Source organism: Myxine glutinosa, chromosome 13 (genome assembly GCF_964187855.1).
Source record: "Myxine glutinosa chromosome 13, kmMyxGlut1.1, whole genome shotgun sequence".
NCBI lineage: Eukaryota > Metazoa > Chordata > Myxini > Myxiniformes > Myxinidae > Myxine > Myxine glutinosa.
The window spans coordinates 79234419-79254608 of NC_136273.1; positions in this window are offsets into that span (position 1 = coordinate 79234419).

Consider the following 20190-nt stretch of genomic DNA (forward strand, 5'->3'; position numbering starts at 1 on the left):
CTTTATTTCAGGAGCTCACTGTAACACTGGCGCGCTCCGGGCTGCGCGCCCGGTGTATATCATGAGGCCACGCCTACCCCTCGGGCGTGGCCACCACCCACTTGGTGCGCGGAATGATGTCACCACGCCAGTAGGCTTTTGTGTCCGCCACACGCGCCCCCCCAGAATTCCCGCGCACCTGGAGGGCCAGTTTGCGGGGCAGACGAATGACCCGGCCGAAGCGCCCCCTGGTGATCGGCGGCGTCCGGGGTGCAGGGATGCCAGGTGGGATGCCCCTGGCTGCCCCTGGGATGGGTGCAGGACCGGGGGGCGGCGTGGCGGCGGGGCTGGGCGGTGCCGGGGGTCCGCCCGCAGGGGGGCGGCCCCGACGTGGGGGTCGGGCCACTGGCGGTGGATGGTCCACGTCGAGGTGGGCCGGCTTGAGGCGGTCTACCGAAACGCGGTCAGGAGTACCGCCGATGTCCAGGGTGAAGTGCTTCGCCCCGGTCTCCAGCACGCGGAAAGGCCCGTCGTACGGGGGCCGCAGTGGTGTCCGGTGGGCATAGTGGCGGACGAAGACGTACTCTGCCGTGCGAAGCTCCGGGGCGACGTGCGTCGGTGGGTGCCCATGGCATGCCGTTGGCACCGGGGCGAACCTCTGGGCGGTCTCTTGCAGAGCGGAGCGCTGCTGTGCCACGGACCATGGTGCCGTGGAGTCTGGGAGGAACTCGCCCGGCACCCGCAGCGGTTGCCCGAAGACCAACTCCGCCGCGGATGCGCGCAGGTCCTCCTTGGGCGCCGTCCGGAGGCCCAGCAGGACCCAGGGGAGCCTGTCGACCCAGCCGCCATCGCGGAGGGTGGCCCGGAGCGCGGCCTTCAATGAGCGGTGAAATCGCTCACACAGGCCGTTAGCCTGGGGGTGGTAGGCCGTGGTTCGGTGCAGCCGGACCCCGAGCCCCTGCGCGACCGCCCCCCAGAGCTCCGAGGTGAACTGGGGGCCGCGGTCGGACGAGATGTCTGAGGGGGCGCCGAACCGGGCGACCCAGGTGGCGATGAAAGCCTGCGCGACATCGGCCGCCGTTGTCGACGCCAAGGGCACGGCCTCCGGCCACCGGGTGGTGCGGTCCACCATGGTGAGGACGTAGGTGAAACCCCGCGAGGGGGGCAGAGGTCCCACCAGGTCCACGTGGACGTGGTCAAACCGGCGTTCCGGCACCGTGAACGGGGCCAACGGGGCCTGGGTGTGCCGGTGCACCTTGGCGCGCTGGCACGCGAGGCACGTCCTGGCCCAGCCGCGGACGGCCTTCCGGAGGCCATGCCAGACGAACTTGTCGGCGATCAGCCTTTGGGAGGCCCTCGCGCCCGGGTGGGACAGGCCGTGGATGGCGTCAAACACCTGGCGCTGCCAGCCCGCGGGCACGATGGGGCGAGGACGCCCGAGGGAGACGTCGCACAAGAGGGCCGCGCCCACGCCGTCGAACGCCACCTCGGTGACGTGGAGGCCCGTGACGGCGGTCCGCAAGGCCTGGACGTCGGGGTCAGCGGCCTGGTCCGCTGCCATCCGGGCATAGTCGATGCCGAGGTGGACTGCGTGGGCGACGGCCCGGGAAAGGCAATCCGCCACCGGGTTGTCCTTCCCCGCGATGTGCTGGATGTCCGTCATGTACTCGGACACGGCCGAGAGGTGACGCTGCTGCCGGGCCGACCACGGCTCGGTGACCTTGCCCATCGCGAAGATCAGCGGCTTGTGGTCGACGAAGGCAGTGAACGCACAGCCCTCGAGCAGATGGCGGAAGTGCCTGACCGCCAAGTGAAGCCTGAGCAACTCGCGGTCGAAGGTACTGTAACGGCGTTCGGGCGGGCGAAGCTGCCGGCTAAAGAACGCCAGCGGTTGCCAAGCTCCACGCACCCATTGCTCATGCACCGTGCCCACCGCGTAGTCCGAGGCATCGGTGGTGAGGGCGATCGGTGCATCGGGCGCCGGGTGCGCGAGCATGGTGGCGTTAGCCAAGGCGAGCTTCGCGCCCGTGAACGCCGTGTCCATCTGCTCGGTCCAGGTAACGTCGCCTTTGCCCGGCTTACCTCGGAGAGCTTCGTGCAGGGGGCGCAGGAGCTGGGCGATACGGAGCAGGAACCGATGGTAAAAGTTCACCATGCCCAGGAACTCCTGCAGCCCTCTGATCGTGCGGGGGCGCGGAAACCCCTTCACCGCCTCCACCTTGGCCGGCAGGGGGACGGCTCCGTGCCTGGTGACACGGTGCCCTAGAAAATCGATTATGGTGGCGCCGAACCGGCACTTTGCGGGGTTCACAATCAGGCCATGCTGGCCCAGGCGTTCGAAGAGCGTGCGGAGGTGGCGTAGGTGCTCTTCGCGGGACGCGCTGGCGACGAGGATATCGTCCAGGTAGACGTAGACAAAATCCAAGTCAACCAGGACGCTGTCCATCAGTCGCTGGAACGCCTGAGCCGCATTCTTCAGACCGAAGGGCATGCGCAGGAACTTGAAGAGTCCGAATGGCGTGATGACCGCCGTCTTCGGGACGTCCTCCGGCCTGACGGGGACCTGATGGTAACCGCGTATGAGGTCCACCTTCGAGAAGAAGGACATGCCCGCCAAACGGGCGGAAAAGTCCTGAATGTGGGGGACGGGGTAGCGGTCGGGAGTCGTGGCGTCATTGAGACGGCGATAGTCCCCGCACGGTCGCCATCCCCTGCCGGGCTTCGGCACGATGTGCAGCGGCGACGCCCAAGCGCTCTCTGAGCGCCGAACGATGCCGAGTCGCTCCAGGGTAGCGAACGCCGCTTTTGCCACCGCCAGCTTCGTCGGCTCGAGGCGGCGTGCCCAGGCGTAGACCGGTGGCCCGACGGTGGGGATGTGATGGGCCACCCCGTGCTTGACGGCCCCCGCCGAGAAGGTGGGCCGCGTGAGGGCCGGGAAGCCGGCAAGGAGGCGGGTGAATGCGTCCGCTGCCGGAAGCGTACAGACCAACGTGGCCGGAACCGAACCGTTCGGCAAGCCGCTTGGCAAGCCGCTCGTTGAGCTGGGCAACGCACAAGCGAGCGAGCTGAACGACTCGGCCTGGACAAGACGTCTGCGCTTGACGTCGACCAGGAGCCCATTAGCGCACAGGAAGTCCGCGCCAAGCAGTGCCATGGGCACGTCGGCGGTGACGAACGTCCATCGGAAAACCTGCCCTCCGAACCGCAGAGAGAGGCAGCGTTTTCCGTACGTACGGATGGGCGTCCCATTCGCGGCAAGCAGCGCGGGGCCCCCACCCGCGGCATGCTTGTCTGACGTGCCGGCGGGACCGACACTCACCTGCGCTCCCGTGTCGCACAGGTAACGGCGCCCGGAGAAGGTGTCCGTTATGAACAGCAGGCTGCTCGAACGGCCGGCGCTCATCGCCACTATTGAGCGCCGGCCCAGGCGTTTCCCGACCTGTTGAAGGAGCATGGCGGATGACACTGCCGAGCTTCGTGGCCGAACTTGGCGTGGAACCAGCACCAGGTGGTGGAGCTGGAGGAGCGCGGCTGGCTCCGCCAGGCCGGTGGAGTTGGCGGGTTTCCCCGCAGTGGCGGTTTTCGCCGCGGCGGTGGGCGGGGCGTGGCGGCGGTCACGAGGTGCGTATCAGCATGCTGGGTATGCTGTATAAGCTGATGCTGTGGATCAGCAGCATCAGCAGCAGCATCAGCAGCATCAGCCACGAGGGCCGTGACGGCCACGCCGACTCTCGCCCGCGTGTCCGAAGCGGCGAAGTACTTGTCCGCCTCGGCTGCCAATGCTCGGGGTTCCGTTAGCCCGGTCCCGGCCAACGCGAGGCGAACCTGCGCTGGAAGTTGGCGACGGAAAAGCGCCCGGAATAGAGAACCGGGGGCTTCGTCGCCCAACAGTGACAGCATATGGTCCATTCGGACCGACGGGCGCGTGTCACCGAGCTCGGGGAGATCCAGGAGGCGGTCGGCCCGTGCGTCGTCCGTGAGGCCGAACGTGGCTAGGAGTAGCCGCTTGAGTGCCTCATACTTGTGGCCGTCCGGTGGGTGGCGAAGGACGGACACAACTCGAGCGGCCGTGCCGGGCCCGAGGGAGGCGACGACGTGGCAATAGCGCGTGTCATCGCCGGTGAGGCGCCGAAGCTGAAATTGGGCTTCGGCCTGGACGAACCAGACTTCGGCCTGAGCCTCCCAAAATTCGGGAAGTTTGATGAAGTTGGCCATGGCAATGGCGTCGCGTGTGGAAGGATCGCTCCGGCAGATCCAACGCCAAGGGGGTCACCAGTAAAGCGCGGCGTTACGCGCGCTGCTTGCGAGCAAGGAGGAAGCGGACAAGCGGTAACTTATAAGCGTCTTTATTTCAGGAGCTCACTGTAACACTGGCGCGCTCCGGGCTGCGCGCCCGGTGTATATCATGAGGCCACGCCTACCCCTCGGGCGTGGCCACCGCCCACTTGGTGCGCGGAATGATGTCACCACGCCAGTGGGCTTTTGTGTCCGCCACAGTACAAGTGAAACAAATTCCGAGCTAATAATGTATTAAACTTTAAAAAAAAGAAACTCAAACTGAATGTGCTTCGTGAATAACAAGACGTGGAAATTACACACAAAGTTTTGTCCTGCTTGGCGTCCTCTTTTACTCAAGGTCGAGGATAACATGTTTGATGTTGTACACAATTAATTAACGCGATTTAAATTCGACTTTAAAAACTAGGGAGTTCATAGAACACCTTACCCCATGCACTCTTGAGAAACAACACACCTGGCAATGGTCTTTCCAATTCTTGCTTTGCATTTCTGAGCACGATCTACAGGTTGGGCCATTTATATATTCCAGGTTTCGAACCCCAGTAATTCTGTTGCTAAGAAACGAAATTTAACAAAAATATTTACAGGATATACTGTATGTACACATGTCAAGTTTTTGTGGTAAAAGTTTTTATTGAACTCAGAAATGTACAAAATTAATTTATGTATTTCGACATGAACTTCATCATTTTCAAGCAGTGTGTGGATCCTTTCCCGATACTCCAAGATCATTTTCTACAGCAATTGGTTCGCTAGTTCAGTTGCGTAAACCTTGCCCTTAACCCTCTGTTAGAGCGGTGGCACTTTGGACATAGTTAATAACATCGCCAGGGGTTCGCCAGGGGTAGCCCCACACCAACAGAAGGTTTAGAAATCCCCACAATATGACATTGAACGAGGTGGGCCAGGGCATATTGGGCGAACTGCGACCCGTCCACAAGTCGGGATATGGCTCGGTGAGCCATTCTCGGACCTGGAGACCCCAATGGGCAAGTGCAAATTTTTTGTGTGGCTTTTGTAAGTACACTTCTTAATTTTGTACACTTCTGAATTCCCCTCCAGGTCTTTAAAACAACTGTTCACCACCATCTCTTATCTTCCCCCATCCAAAACCTTGATCTTTTCTACCCCCGTTAAAACACCCCAAATCTGCCTCTTTCAATTCACAACTTCTTTCCTGAAATTCCTAGTGGTGTTCATTTGCTTTATACCGTGTACCCCTCCCTCCTCTCCAGCCCTCCCCCTTCCACAGATCTACAGACATCCCTGTTCTCTACTGTTGTTGTGCTTGTGTGCTTCCCTCTCTCTCCCCCTCTTGTCTCCCGCTCCCTTCATTGCACGTTTTATGTGTCTGGGCATGTTTTCATGTTGAATGTGTTAGTTCTTCCACAAACCTCGATTCTGTATCCAAAAAATAATAAATAAATAAAAAACATTGAACAAAATTTTTACCACAAAATCTTGAAATGTGTACCTATCTCCTGTAAATATTTTCTTCCATCCAGTTTCCTAGCAACAGAATTACAGGGGTTGAAAACGGGGAATAGTTAAATGGCCCACCCTGTATATTTACTACGCGTCACCATTTTGTCTGAATCTCGACATTCCCCAACACCGAGTGCGTGAGCTGCAAATTTGATTGGTCGAGATGCTTTAAAATGGCGTAATGGTTTGTCCAAGTACTGCCGCACCGGAGGTTTTTGGAAGTGACAGAAACTCGATTTGTGTTCTGCATTGTTCAAGTAAACAATTAAATTGCAATAAAATGACGATTTTGATGGTTGTAAGAAAACATTATATTTTTCCGGAAGTTCACCACTGCTGATGCAGCGTCTTTTACACCACATTATTTAATGCATTACATTAGTTATTCATGCTTGTTGTTTGTGTTCTTCATGACGTCGCTAAAAACAGTGAGTTACCTGTTTGGAATGATCTTCACTTTTCTTTGACTGCCAGACAGGTAGAATCACTAAAAAGGAAATTACCTTACTCCTCTTTATGCATGTGCAATGGGGACGAGATTCCATACAATTTGCCAAATTCAGAGCCAAAGTTCTGCTAAACTGCAGGTTCGTGTTGTAATTCATGTTCCGATTCCCATTCTAGTTTTCAAAATATTAAATTAAATTTTAATTAGGTAGTTCCTCGACCATTGACAGACAGACAAAGTGAGACAATTTCTTAACCCCGCTTTTTGCTTCACGTGTTCGCATCATAATAACGCCATTGGTTTGCATAGACGATGAAACATTGGGAAAAGTGTCTTCAGAAAGGTAGGAATGATGGTCTTCCAGGACTTCAATGGCTGAAATCCGTGGAAAGCATGGAGAAGCCCACTTTTCGGGAATAAACCTTCGTCGGAGCAAAACAGGATTTGATGTCAACTCCGATGAAGGGGTAATGCCCGAAACGTCAGCTTCCTGCAGCGGTTCGCATACTTGGAATCAACTTGCTGTTGATTTCATCCATCGTTCTACCAGTCTGCCTATGACCATCGACACGTTCTACCTGTCCGCCTTCGAAGATCAACACTGGTCTTGTCCAGCAAGACTAGTTCTTCATTCTTCCAGGTCTTCACCTGTGCCAAAATCTCCATGCGGATCCGTATATGGATTCAAACTCGACCAAGGACTCCATCAATGCCAACGGGACAAACACACCTACACATGGCTGCCCACAAAATGGCCCACTAGACTGTTTGATTGTCTCCACCAGTCGGACAACAGCCATGATTGTGTTGTACATCCATCAAAGGAACAACAACTGCTGTCACTTCTTCATCCGTTGTCACATTATCCGCAGTAAAAACTTTTCAATCTCAGTTGCAAATCATTTCAAGGGCCACCCACTGCACCTTGTTTCCCCGCCAGAAAGTTTGAAACAGCAAAGGAAAAAGTAACTCATCATAAGGCCAAGGCTTCCCAAAAGCAGTGCATTTGCTCAATGTGATGTATAATGGCGGCACTCAGACTGGCAGACAATCGAACAACCAGGCCTGGAAGAACGAGACAATTCCACGAGCTCGAGATAATCGCTTGGAGTTTCGCTCTGATGGAAGAGATCTCGACTACGTTCGGCCATCTTTAGGCCGAAGGCTTTGCGTCTGCAAATGTTCCTTGCTGTGTAATGTTTGACAAACCATTGCTACTTTCATCAGCTGGGTGCTCAACATGGTGGAAAGCAACACCTTGCACAGCAGGGCGCAGGTATAAATACGAGGCCTGCCAACACTTGTACCATCTGTTCTTATTCCGTATTCCAACCAGGGACCTTAAGTTTTGGATGTTATGCGATCAGTGATGGGTTTATGTCTCGTGCCTTTTCAAATGGTTTGTAGTAATGGAAGCTCATTATTTTGTTAAATACTACCTTCTAGTGGGTTACAAGGCTGGCAGCTAACGTTACTTGCACGACCAATTATTCCATACATAATATTACAAGTTGAGAGCAAAATAAAATTGTAATGGCTGACGAAGAAAACCCAGCGGGGCACGATGTACCGTACAACACGAAATTTACAGGAGACTGGCTCAATCATTCTCAGTTGCGCCCGTCTGGTGTGAGGTCGAAGCCCGCATTACATATGCAATGGAAGCTTCCTTCAGTGTTGACGCAGCGCCCATTCTTGCAAACCCTTCCGTAAGCATGATAAGCACATTCATCAATGTCTGTCAAAGAGAAAATGTGTGTGTGTGTCTGAGCAAAAAGCTAGTTATACACCAAAAATGAGTTTGTTCATTCAAACCAACTTCAACTTCAACAAACAACAACTTTGAAATACCAACTTCTGTCCTGGAAGTCCTTTGTGTCTTTGTGTTTTATACTTCTCCCTCCGCTCCCCCCCCCCCCCCCCTTCCCACGCCTCCTCCCCCCAAGCCCTCTCCCTCCCACACATCTCCCTGCTCTCAAATGTTATGTTTGTGTGCTTCCCCTTCTCTCCCCATCTTGTCTTCCGCTCCCTATTTTTATATCTTTTGTTTTTCTGGTTGATTTGTTTGTGAAGTAAATGTTAGCTCTTTCACGAGCCTCGATTCAGTATACAAAAAAAAAAAAAAAAGTGTCTTGAATGAGTTCTGAATGTTTCTTCATCGAATCCTGATAAGGCAAAGCTTTTACTGGTAAGATTATCAGGTTCTGCATTTTCTTACTGGCAGAGCCTCCCGACTGCAAGAAAGAACTAGACCGGCACTCAGGAGAGAGGATACCTCCACCAGGCTGAACAATTTACATTTTGTGAACCACTGATAGGCCGGAACTGGATCCGCATCTTCACCAAAATCGAATCGGCTTGTTCTTGTCACAAACCAACTCATCCACCTAATTTTGTTATAATTCGTCCACAACTTTTTTGCGATATCGTGCTACATATCGTTCTTGGCCCTATGTCTCGATAGTGAAGAATCACTTAAAAAAATTAAACTATCCAGATCTGAATCTTCACCGAATTCAAATCGATTCTTCCTGATCAAACCTGTCCATCAAGTTCCTTCCGAATCCATCCATAACGTTTTGAAATATCCTGCTCACAAACAAACAAACAAGAAATCTGTCGTGCAAAGCACAACACTTGTGAAATCCCGACAATAATTTGTTGGCCTGAACAATTTATTGGCCTATGAGCACCTCAAAAATAGTTGGTGGTTGAATTCAGTTCGCTGATATGAATATCCGATTCAAATTTCAAATCAATCGGATGAAAATTGGGGATTTTAGAAATCTGAAAAAAGTGGTTGACCGTTGGTCTGTGTTGACCTTTTGGCCGAAGCCGATCTCAAAAACAGTTGATGGTTGAATTCAATTCGCTGATATGAAAATCCTATTCAAATTTCAGGTCAATCGGATGAAAATAGATGAGTTTAGAAGTTTGACCTTGAGTTGTCTTTTGACCTTAAAACTAGTTGGTTTCCCAATTCAGTAATGCACTCTTCAATATCTGTTTAATTTTGAAGTCAATCAGATTAAAATTAATGACTTTTCAGATGAAAATTGATGATTTTAGATTTTTGCCTTTGAGTTAACCTTTGAACTTTTCACTTCAAAAATAGTTGCTTTCTCAAAGCAGTGATGCACTATGCAATTGCTTTTTCCTTTTCAAGTCAATCGGAGAAAAAAATTACGACTTTTCAGATGAAATCTGATGATTTTAGAAGTTTGACCTTGAGATGACCTTCTGACCTCAAAATAGTTGGTTTCCGAATTTAGTGACGTAATATGCAAATACTCGAATTTTCAGGTCAACCAGATGAAAAATGACGATTTTAGAAATTTGACCTCAAGATGACCTTTGACCTCAAAATCAATCGGCTCCTCCGTTGTGACAACTTCCTCAGCTTGGTAAAATTTCATGATGATTGGTTTAGAATTTTGACTTGTAGAAGAGTGACAAACAAACAAACAGAATAACAAAGTCAACTGACCAATATACTGTACTTGAAAAATCTTCGATTTTGCAAATACCAAAAAGGGTTGAACACGTAACCTCCCTCTGTCCACCTATGGTGGCAGAGGTAAAAATCAGTTTTTAGTGGATGGATGAACCCTTTTTGGAAGAACCCCTTTTTGGTGGATCATCCCCTCGATCTGAAAATTGGTTTGCAGTGAACGAAAAAAAAAGAGAAGAGACCCTGTTTTGGAAACTTCGCATAGTTTTCCCTTTTCAGGAAACTATGGCTTCAGTCCAGTCATCTCAAACTGAAGGACGATCTGTCGGCAGATCCGATACAATAATGAGTTATTGCAGGTGGTCATCCTTCAAACCTTGATTCCTCAAGTGTTGCACTACATCCATGGCCACCACATCTCTGGACACTACACTTTCTCCAAAACATTGGATAGGGCCAATTGTCTCTTTTATTGGCCCTATGTGTCACCGAACATCTCAGATCATTGCCAGCCTGTCAGTCACAGAAGTCTCCCATACCTCAGTTCCAGATTCCTTTGGTAGCCATTACATCTAGCAGCCATTTCAAATAACTGCTTTATGTATTTGATTGGATGCAGCCTGTGGATGCTTCGCTGCATCATTTTCTGGGGCACGGCTGTTACTTAAACTCAAGACCCTTGGATCTTAAGCCAACACAAGGCTTAAAAATAACTGCTGATGACTTAACAAAACTTCCCACATCCACAATCAATCAAACCCACCTTTTGTTCATATGTGTTCTGTACCGTCCCCCAAACAGTGATGACTCCATTTACATTTCACTGTCTGACAACATGGACCAACTTCTATCCACTCATCCCAACTCTCTCTTCCTCATATGTGGTGACTTCAACTGTCATCATGCCACCTGGTTGGGTGTGGGTTCCTCTCTCACCAGTCATGGCACCTCAGCAAAGGACTTCTGTGACTCACTGGGATTGACACAATCTGTCAATTTCCCGACCCGGATCTCAGCCAATGGAGTATCTTCTCTTCTAGACTTGGTTATGACAAACTTCCCTGCTAATGTCTGCTGCTCTTCTTCTGCTCCAATCGGTTCTTCTGATCATGTGCTTGTCAAAGTGGACATCTCTCTGGCCATTCCCAGAGAGCCTCCTCAGCGTTGACGAGTCTGGCATTTCACTCAGGCCGACTGGGACGGTCTTCAAGCAGCCATCAATCGTCTGGATTGGTCTCCCATCTCCACTGCCTCTGACATCAATTCTTCCTGGGAATTCTTCCAAAGCAAACTGCTCTCTCTCATGCACAGATTTATCCCATCTCGTCTTCAGTTGTCTTACCCTTCCTCCCGTCCATGGTACACTGAATATTGTGGTGAGGCAGTTGCCCTGAAACAACTTGCCTTTGCCTCTTGAAAGGCTAATCCAACTGAAGGCAATCTCAGTTCCTTCCACCAAGCTCGGAACAAGGGTGTGTCTACCCTCAGGAGTGCCAGGAAGCACGATCTCTCCTCACTCAAGAATGAACTCTCAAACCTGTCTCCTTCCTCCAAATCCTGGTGGCGTCTGGTCAAATCCGTTTCTGGTGTTTGTTCCCCCTCCATCCCCTCCCTTACCTCAAATGGCCACACAGTTGACATCGCACGTGACAAAGCCGAATGCCTCAACTCTGTGTTTGCCTCAAAATCTTTAGTCCCAAACCCATCTCTCTCTGTTCCCACCTTTCCCAGTCGAACCCAACTGCTCCTGGACTCTGTGTCCTTCTCTCCTGGCAAGGTGGAGGAGTTTTTGTCTAACCTCGACTCTGATTCTGCAACTGGACCAGACGGCATCAGCCCACTGGTCCTAAAATCCTGCTCTGCCGCTCCATCTCACCCTCTCTGTTCTTTTCACCCTATCTTTTGCTCAAGGTCATCTGCCACCATCCTGGAAATCAGCAAACATTACCGCTTTACACAAAAAAGGTGCAAAAACAGATCCTTGCAACTACAGACCAATCAGCCTGCTCCCAATTCTCAGCAAAGTCATAGAATCCATCAGTGCTTCGGATATGAAATCTTTCCTCTTCTCCAATGGCTTGATCTCTGATCATCAATTTGGTTTAGACCAGGTCACTCTACTCTGGACATGCTGCTTCTGCTGTCTCAACAATGGATGGAGGTCCTCAATGCCAAACAGGAAATCAGAGCTGTCTCCCTTGACATATCACGTGCCTTCGATACGGTCTGGCACCCAGCTCTGCTCACCAAACTCTCCTCCTATGGTATCCATGGAAATCTCCATGCATGGCTTGCGGACTTCCTCTCTGGTCGTAGTCAACGTGTGGCCCTGAATGGATTTCTCTCATCTCCCCTTCCTGTTCAGGCTGGAGTTCCCCAAGGCAGTGTGCTGGGCCCTGTGCTTTTTCTGGTCTTTATCAATGATCTCTCCGACTCTGGAAAATCCTCTCTATCTCTTTGCTGATGACTCCACTCTCTGCCGCTCCATTCCTCTTCCCTCAGATCGGCAGTCTGCAGCCTTCTCACTCTCTGAAGACCTGGACAAAATCACAGACTGGTCAAACAAGTGGAACATGTCTTTCAATCCTGACAAATCTCACACTCTTACTATGTCTCTCCGAAAAAATCGACTGGACAACCCTCCCATCTACTTTCTCAACAATCCTGTCCAAGAAGTTCTGTCGTTCAAGCTTTTGGGTCTCACTATCTGCCATGATCTTTCTTGGGAAAACCACATTTCCAAGCTGGCCTCCAAAGCCAGTCGCCGACTGGGCATCCTCCGTCGTGCGAAGTCCTTCCTAGGCACACCTGAGCTCCTCACCACATACAAGGCTTTCATCCGCAGCTCAATGGAATACTGTTCTCCCCTATGGGCTGGTGCTCCTGCCTCACACCTAGCTCGGCTTCACGCTGTTGAAACCAAAGCTTTCAGAATCATTGGAATCTCCCGCGATGAAGCTATCTCTGAGGGCCTTTCACTCACTCACCGCAGGCAGGTAGGTGGTCTTTCTGTCTTCTACCGACTCCTCTCCGGCCTTGCTCCCCCAGCTCTCTCTGTGCTCTGTCCCCCAAATATTCCTGCAGGTCGCACAAGATCTGCCAGCAACCCTCTGATGGTTAAACTGCCGAAATCTCGGCTCTCTGCTCACCTTCACTCTTTCATTCCTCTTTTCTCCCACCTCTGGAACAAACTCCCACACTCCCTTCAACCCCACTCCTCCCTCCAGGTCTTTAAAACAGCTGTTCACCACCATCTCTTATCTTCCCGCATCCAAAACCTTGATCTTTTCTACCCCCACTAATTCACCCCAGATCCACCTTGTTTGAAATTCCAACTTCTTTCCTGGAAGTCCTGGCAGTGTCCATATGTTTTATACCTCTCCCACCCCCCCCCCCCTTCCCATGCCTCCCCCCCCCCAAAGCCCTCTCCCTCCCACAGATCTCTCGATGTCTCCATGTCTCTCGGTCCCTGCTCTCAAATGTTGTGTTTGTGTCCTTCCCCCTCTCTCCCCATCTTGTCTACCGCTCCCGATGTTATTTGTTTTATGTGTCGGTTTGTCTTTCTGTGTGATTAATGTTCGCTCTTTCACGAGCCTCGATCTTGTATACAAAAAAGAAAAAAAAAGAAGAAAAAAAAGAGCATTCAGTGGTAATGGATCTGCATACAAGATTTATTAACTTGTACCCATCACAAGACCAAACTGCTGATCTTGGGCTCGCTGTATTTTTAAATGCTACATACCTCAAGATGGAGTCCCTAAACTCTAAAGGTTTATATTCAGGTCAAGGCAGACAGTTCAAATCAGACTTAATCAAGAACCTTTGAAAATGATTGGAAATTCACAAGCTCCACACCTCACCATAACCACCCTCAGGGTGATGGAGCAGTGGAACGTCACAACCATACCCTGAAGGACCAACTTGCCAAGCCCTGGGTTGACAAAGGCATTGAGTGGGATGAACATCATCATCAAATTGAAATGACCGACAAGATCACAACTCATGCCAGCTCTGGCTTTACACTATTCTACTTGGTACATGGGGTGTGAAGTGTGGTTACCTCTTCCTCCTCTTTCCCAAGGTGCCCAACCTATCAGTTCTTCCATACCTTGAATACCAGCAGCATATGCTGCTTCTCTTAAACGGTGAGTACAACAAGGTTTTCAAGAGGTTGCCAGATACAGTGACAGCGCCACATGTCAGCAGAGGATGTATTGTGAAAGATGTCGAAACAACATGCCTGATCATACATACAGGCTACTTGGTACTTATGGATGACCCACACCCTAACTCCACTTCCATCATAAACTTGCACCATGGCGCTTTGGCGTATTTCTGTTAGAGGAGTACGCACCAGTGAACTTTGACATTCAGGAGCTCCCACACCCACAGGCCAAGTCAATAATCCTTCACTACAACTATCTTAAACCTGACATCACACCCACAACTTCTTTTACCCTGGGGATCCTGGTCCTCAGTTTTCAGTGGCAACACCACCATTGACTGCTTTTGGCTGGTTTCCTACTTCCTCCCATGCCACATCCACCCATTCATGTGCAGCAACAGGGGCAGTGGTTTGCAGCATCATCCTTCCATGCTTTCACATAACCTTTACTCTCAGCAGGAGCTTCCAACTCATTTATCTGCAGAGCAGCAGCCACAACCTTCTCCATCAATATCGCTGCAGGGTCTGTTTGGTGACCCACTTGTTCAAAGCAGTGTGCCAGAATCTTGTCCGCCCAACGTGCAAAAAGTGCTTACGTCACCATTAAAGAGACTTTCAGTTAACCTACTTATTTTCTGTTATTGTTGAGTCATGCTGTTTGTTATGCTTCTTGCATAACCCAAACATGTGTCTTTGTTCCTGTTATTGTTGAATAATGCTGTTGTGTTTCTTGCATATGCACATAAATCAGAAAATCGTTATTGATTGCTTGTTTTTTTCCTATAAGATAGAAATGAGGACATTTCCACATAAGAGGAGGAATAACCTTGCATGCTCAGCATTTTGTTTAAGACTACCTTCTAGTGTCGTGCTTCATAGCCTTAATTGCTCTCTCTCTCTCATGCACAGATTCATCCCATCTCGTCTTCAGTTGTCTTGCCCTTCCTCCCGTCCATGGTACACTGAATCTTGTGGTGAGGCAGTTGCCCTGAAACAACTTGCCTTCTCCTCATGGAAGGCAATCTCCGTTCCTTTCACAAAGCTCGGAACAAGTGTGTGTCTACCCTCAGGAGAGCCAGGAAACAATATCTCTCCACTCTCAAGACTAAACTCTCAAACCCGTCTCCCTCCTCCAAATCCTGGAGGCATCTGGTCAAATCTGTTTCTGGTGTTTGTTCCCCCTCCATTCCCTCCCTTACCTCAAACGGTTACACAGCCGACACCGCACGTGAAAAAGCTGAATGCCTCAACTCTTGTGTTTGCCTCAAAATATTGTGTCCCAAACCCATCCCTCTCTGTACCCACATTACCCAGCCGAACCCAGCTGCTCCTGGACTCTGTGTCCTTCTCTCCTGACAAGGTCGAGAAGTTTCTGTCAAACGTCGACTCTGATTCTGCAACTGGACCAGACGGCATCAGCCCACGGGTCCTAAAATCCTGCTCTTCCGCTTTATCTCACCCTCTCTCTGTTCTCTTCACCCTTTCTTTTGCTCAAGGTCATCTGCCATCAGCTTGGAAATCAGCAAACATTACCGCTTTACACAAAAAAGGTGCAAAAACAGATCCTTGCAACTACAGACCAATCAGCCTTCTCCCAATTATCAGCAAAGTCATGGAATCCATCATGGCTTAGGATATCAAAGCCTTACTCTTCTCAAATGGCTTGATCTCTGATCATAAATTTGGATTCAGACAAGGTCATTCTACTCTGCACATGCTGCTGCTGCTGTCTGAACAATGGATGGAGGTCCTCAACATCAAACAAGAAATCAGAGCTGTCTCCCTTAACATACCTCGTCCCTTCGATATGGTCTGGCACCCCGCTCTGCTCACCAAACTCTCCTCTTATGGTATCCATAAAAGCCTCCACACATGGCCTGCAAACTTCCTCTCCGGTGACATTCAACATGAGAGAAATCCATTCAGAGCCACATCTCCCCTTCCTGTTCAGGCTGTTCCTCAAGACAGTGTTCTGGGCCTTGTGTTTTTTCTGGTCTTCATCAATTAATCTCTCCGACTCTCTGGAAAATCCTCTCTTTCTCTTTGCTGATGACTCCACTCTCTGCCGCTCCATTCCTCAACCCTCAGATCGGCAGGCTGCAGCCTCCTCACTCTCTGCAGACCTGGACAAAATCACAAACTGTTCAAACAAGTGGAACATGTCTTTCAATCCTGACAAATCTCTCACACTCACTTTGTCTCCCGAAAAGTCCGTCTGGACAACCCTCCCATCTACTTTCTCAACAATCCTTTCCAAGAAGTTCTGTTACTCATGCTTTTGCCTCTCTCTATCTGCCATGATCTTTCCTGGGAAACCCACATTTCCAAGTTGGCCTGCAAAGTCAGTCGCCGACTGGGCATCCTCTGTCGTGCGAAGTCCTTCCTTGGCACACCTGACCTACTCACCACATACAAGGCTTTCATCTGCAGCTCAATGGGATACTGCTCTCCCCTCTAGGCTGGTGCTCCTGCCTCACACATAGCTTGGCTTCACGTTGTTGAAACCAAAGCATTCAGAATGATTTTTATCTCCCGCGATGAAGCTGATTCTGAGGGCCTTCCAGTCGCTCACCACAGGCAGGTTGGTGGTCTTTCCGTCTTCTACCGACTCCTCTCCAGCCTCGCTCCCCTAGCTCTGTCTGTGCTCTGTCCAAATATTCCTTCAGATTGCACACGATCTGCCAGCAACCCTCTTCTGGTGAAACTGCGAAAATCAAGACTCTCTAGTCACCTCCACTCTTTCATTCCTCTTTTCTCCCGCCTCTGGAACAAACTCCCTCACTCTCTTCAATCCCATCCTCCCTCCAGGTCTTTAAAACAGCTGTTCACCACCATCTCTTATCTTCCCCCATCCAAAACCTTCATCTTTTTTACCCCCGTTAATTCACCTTCTTTCCTGGAAGTCCTAGCAGTGTCCATTTGTTTTTACCTCTCCCACCCCCCCCCCTTTCCCCTGCCCCCACTCCTCAAGCCCTCTCCCTACCACAGATCTCCCAATGTCCCTGTTCTCTACTGTTGTACTTGTGTGCTTCCCTCTCTCTCCCAATATTGTATCCCACTCCATTTTTTATGTTTTATTTGTCCGTTTATGTTTTTTGTGATTAATGTTAGCTCTTACACGATACTCGATCTTGCATACCAAAAAAAACAAAAAAGTGGGAAATATGGGAATTTCATAATTTTCGTTTTTTTGAAAAACAACACTTCTTAAAACATCAATTTTTTCATAAGAAATTGGTGTAAACCACACGGAGGGCTTTTAGCTCCTGCATTAACACGAAAATGATGATGCGTTTCCCGAAAATTGGTGTAGATCCTTAAAAAGGTGTAGATCCTTTTCGCTCTTTCACGAGCCTCGATCTTGTATACAAAAAAAAAAAAAAAAAAAAAAAGCGTTAATGTGAGAAAGCGTTAATCGAATGAGCGTATAAAGAGGACTCCATGCATTCATTTTTCACGATGACCCAGGACACAAGTGACTGGCAATTCGGAAATTTCATTTTTAGGGAAGAATAATTCTTCAGTTTGGTGATTTTGTCATCCTGTCTGAAAGTGATTTTTGTGTCAGTCAGATTCACATATAATGGGTTGATGATCCAACCATTGCCTTTCCTCGGGTCATTCTCAGTTCCGAAATAGTGATCAAATCGCAGAAAATGTTGCTCAGATGATCAAATAGTGATCAAATCGCAGAAAATGTTGCTCAGATTGGGATACTGCTCTCCCCTTACAATTGATTACCAACGACAATGAGGGCTGAACATCTTCTCCTCACACATTCTTGACAGATCGGAGAACATAGAGAAACATCCGTGTTTCACACATGTTTTCCAAACTTTTAACTTCGCTTTGAACGCATCAATTTTGTCAAATGCCTTCAATATTGAAACCATCCTTTCTTCTCACAGGAAATATCTGCTAGGTAGGCCAGCTTCATCACCCAGCTTTCATCTTTGAAAAGTTCAGCACACTGCTTTTTCTGCTTTTCCATAAGCAACACTTCTTGCTCTTTTCATAACTAACGCCAGGGGGGGTTGACTTAATGCCAGGGAGGGTTGACTTAATGCCAGGGAGGTTGACTTAACGCCAGGGGGGTTGACTTAACGCCAGGGGGGTTGACTTAACGCCAGGGGGGTTGACTTAACGCCAGGGGGGTTGACCTAACGCCAGGGGGGTTGACTTCACGCCAGGGGGGTTGACTTAACGCCAGGGGGGTTGACTTAACGCCAGGGGGGTTGACTTAACGCCAGGGGGGTTGACTTAACGCCAGGGGGGTTGACTTAACGCCAGGGGGGTTGACTTAACGCCAGGGGGGTTGACTTAACGCCAGGGGGGTTGACTTAACGCCAGGGGGGTTGACTTAACGCCAGGGGGGTTGACTTAACGCCAGGGGGGTTGACTTAACGCCAGGGGGGTTGACTTAACGCCAGGGGGGTTGACTTAACGCCAGGGGGGTTGACTTAACGCCAGGGGGGTTGACTTAACGCCAGGGGGGTGACTTAACACCAGGGGGGTTGACTTAACGCCAGGGGGGTTGACTTAACGCCAGGGGGGTTGACTTAACACCAGGGGGGTTGACTTAACACCAGGGGGGTTGACTTAACGCCAGGGGGGTTGACTTAACGCCAGGGGGGGTTGACTTAACACCAGGGGGGTTGACTCAGACTGTCACCCTTCCGAGGTCGGCAAATTGAGTACCAGCTCACTGGTAATTGGGGCACTGCATCAGCGGCACAAACACGCTTCCAGAGAAATGACGCAACCAGCAGCCACAGGCTGCATACAAAACAACAACAACAGGGCTAATGCACCATCTGTGCATAAACCCATAAAGTTAACCCATTCGAAGCCATGACTTTGAATATGGTCATCCAGTAGTTTTAAAATTGCTTCAGTAGTCGTGTTTGTTGGTATGGATGTAAAAGCATGAAACTCTTCTTTAAAGTCTTCGTCATGCTCGTAACGAACATAAACAAGGAGAACCGCCTGATTGGTGCCATCTAATGATTTGCGAAGTCACCTGCTGAAATTCGCAGTCACCTGCGACGTCACCTGCAAAATACTTTGCCGATATAATTTCACACAGAATCTGTTCCTCCACATCCGCTGACATTTACTGTGTCCTCTTAGCTACGGTGTCATTTGAGAGGGGAACTCGATGGATTTTCTTGACGGCTCCTTCATCCAGCAACTCTTGACAAATGCCTTTCACGCAGGGAGAATGAGCTCTTCAGCAATTGTGTTTGAGGCTTCTTTGCTTTTGGAATCCGAAGAGAAACTTTAAATGAGGCTTTGCAAGCAATGCCATTGACCTTTGATGACTCATTGATTCGAAACTTTCAAAATAGCGTCTTGGCTTCTCGTCGAGTTCATTTTGCTTTGTGCTCTGATGCTCGCTCGGTTTTGCAGGTTTCACTGGTTAATTAGACAGAACTTCACCACATGCCACAAATTGAGGTTTTAACATTTCCACTGTTGATTGGAATAAATACAAATGCGATGTATGATTGGTCATAATGAAAGGGCAACAGGCATGCATCATATTACACTAACTCCTCTCTCTTCAATCCCACTCCTCCCTCCAGGTCTTTAAAACAGCTGTTTAACACCATGTTTTATCTTCCCCCATCCAAAACCTTGATGTTTTCTGCCCCCGTCAATACGCCCCAAATCCACCTCTTTCAATGTCCGACTTCATTCCTGAAATTCCTCGTAGTGTCAATTTGTTTTATACCGTTTACCCCTTCCCTCCCTCTCCCTCCCCCCCCCATCCCCCAGGCCGCACCCTCCCACAGATCTCCCAATGTCCCTGTTCTCTCCTGTTGTGTGCTTCCCTCTCTCTCCCCATATTGTCTCCCCCTCCCTTTATTGTTTTGTGTCCGTTTGTTTTTTGTGTTTTATGTGCTAATGCGTGTTTAATGTGCTAGCTCTTACACGAGCCTCGATCTTGTATACAAAAAAATAATAACAAAAAAAAACTCGTTCAAAATATATGATTATATAACGTGTTTGATATAACACCTTTCCAAAACAAAAAGGGAAGGTTAAAATATATCTAAAAGTAATGACTCCTCTAACAAATTAGTTTGACATCCATGGAAATATTCCGAAAGGGGCACGCCCTGATGCGCTTTTCATGCGCAACCATCCCTACATCTTTCGTTGAATAATGGTTGTTCACTATTCATTCCTTTAAGCATTTACAATACGAGTGGATGTTGATTGTTTCCATGTACGAATTTGACCAGTGAAATATTGTGACACACACACACACACACACACACACACACACACACACACACACACACACACACACACACACACACACAGCAATAGTCTCGCATCACCTTTGGGACGAGACTA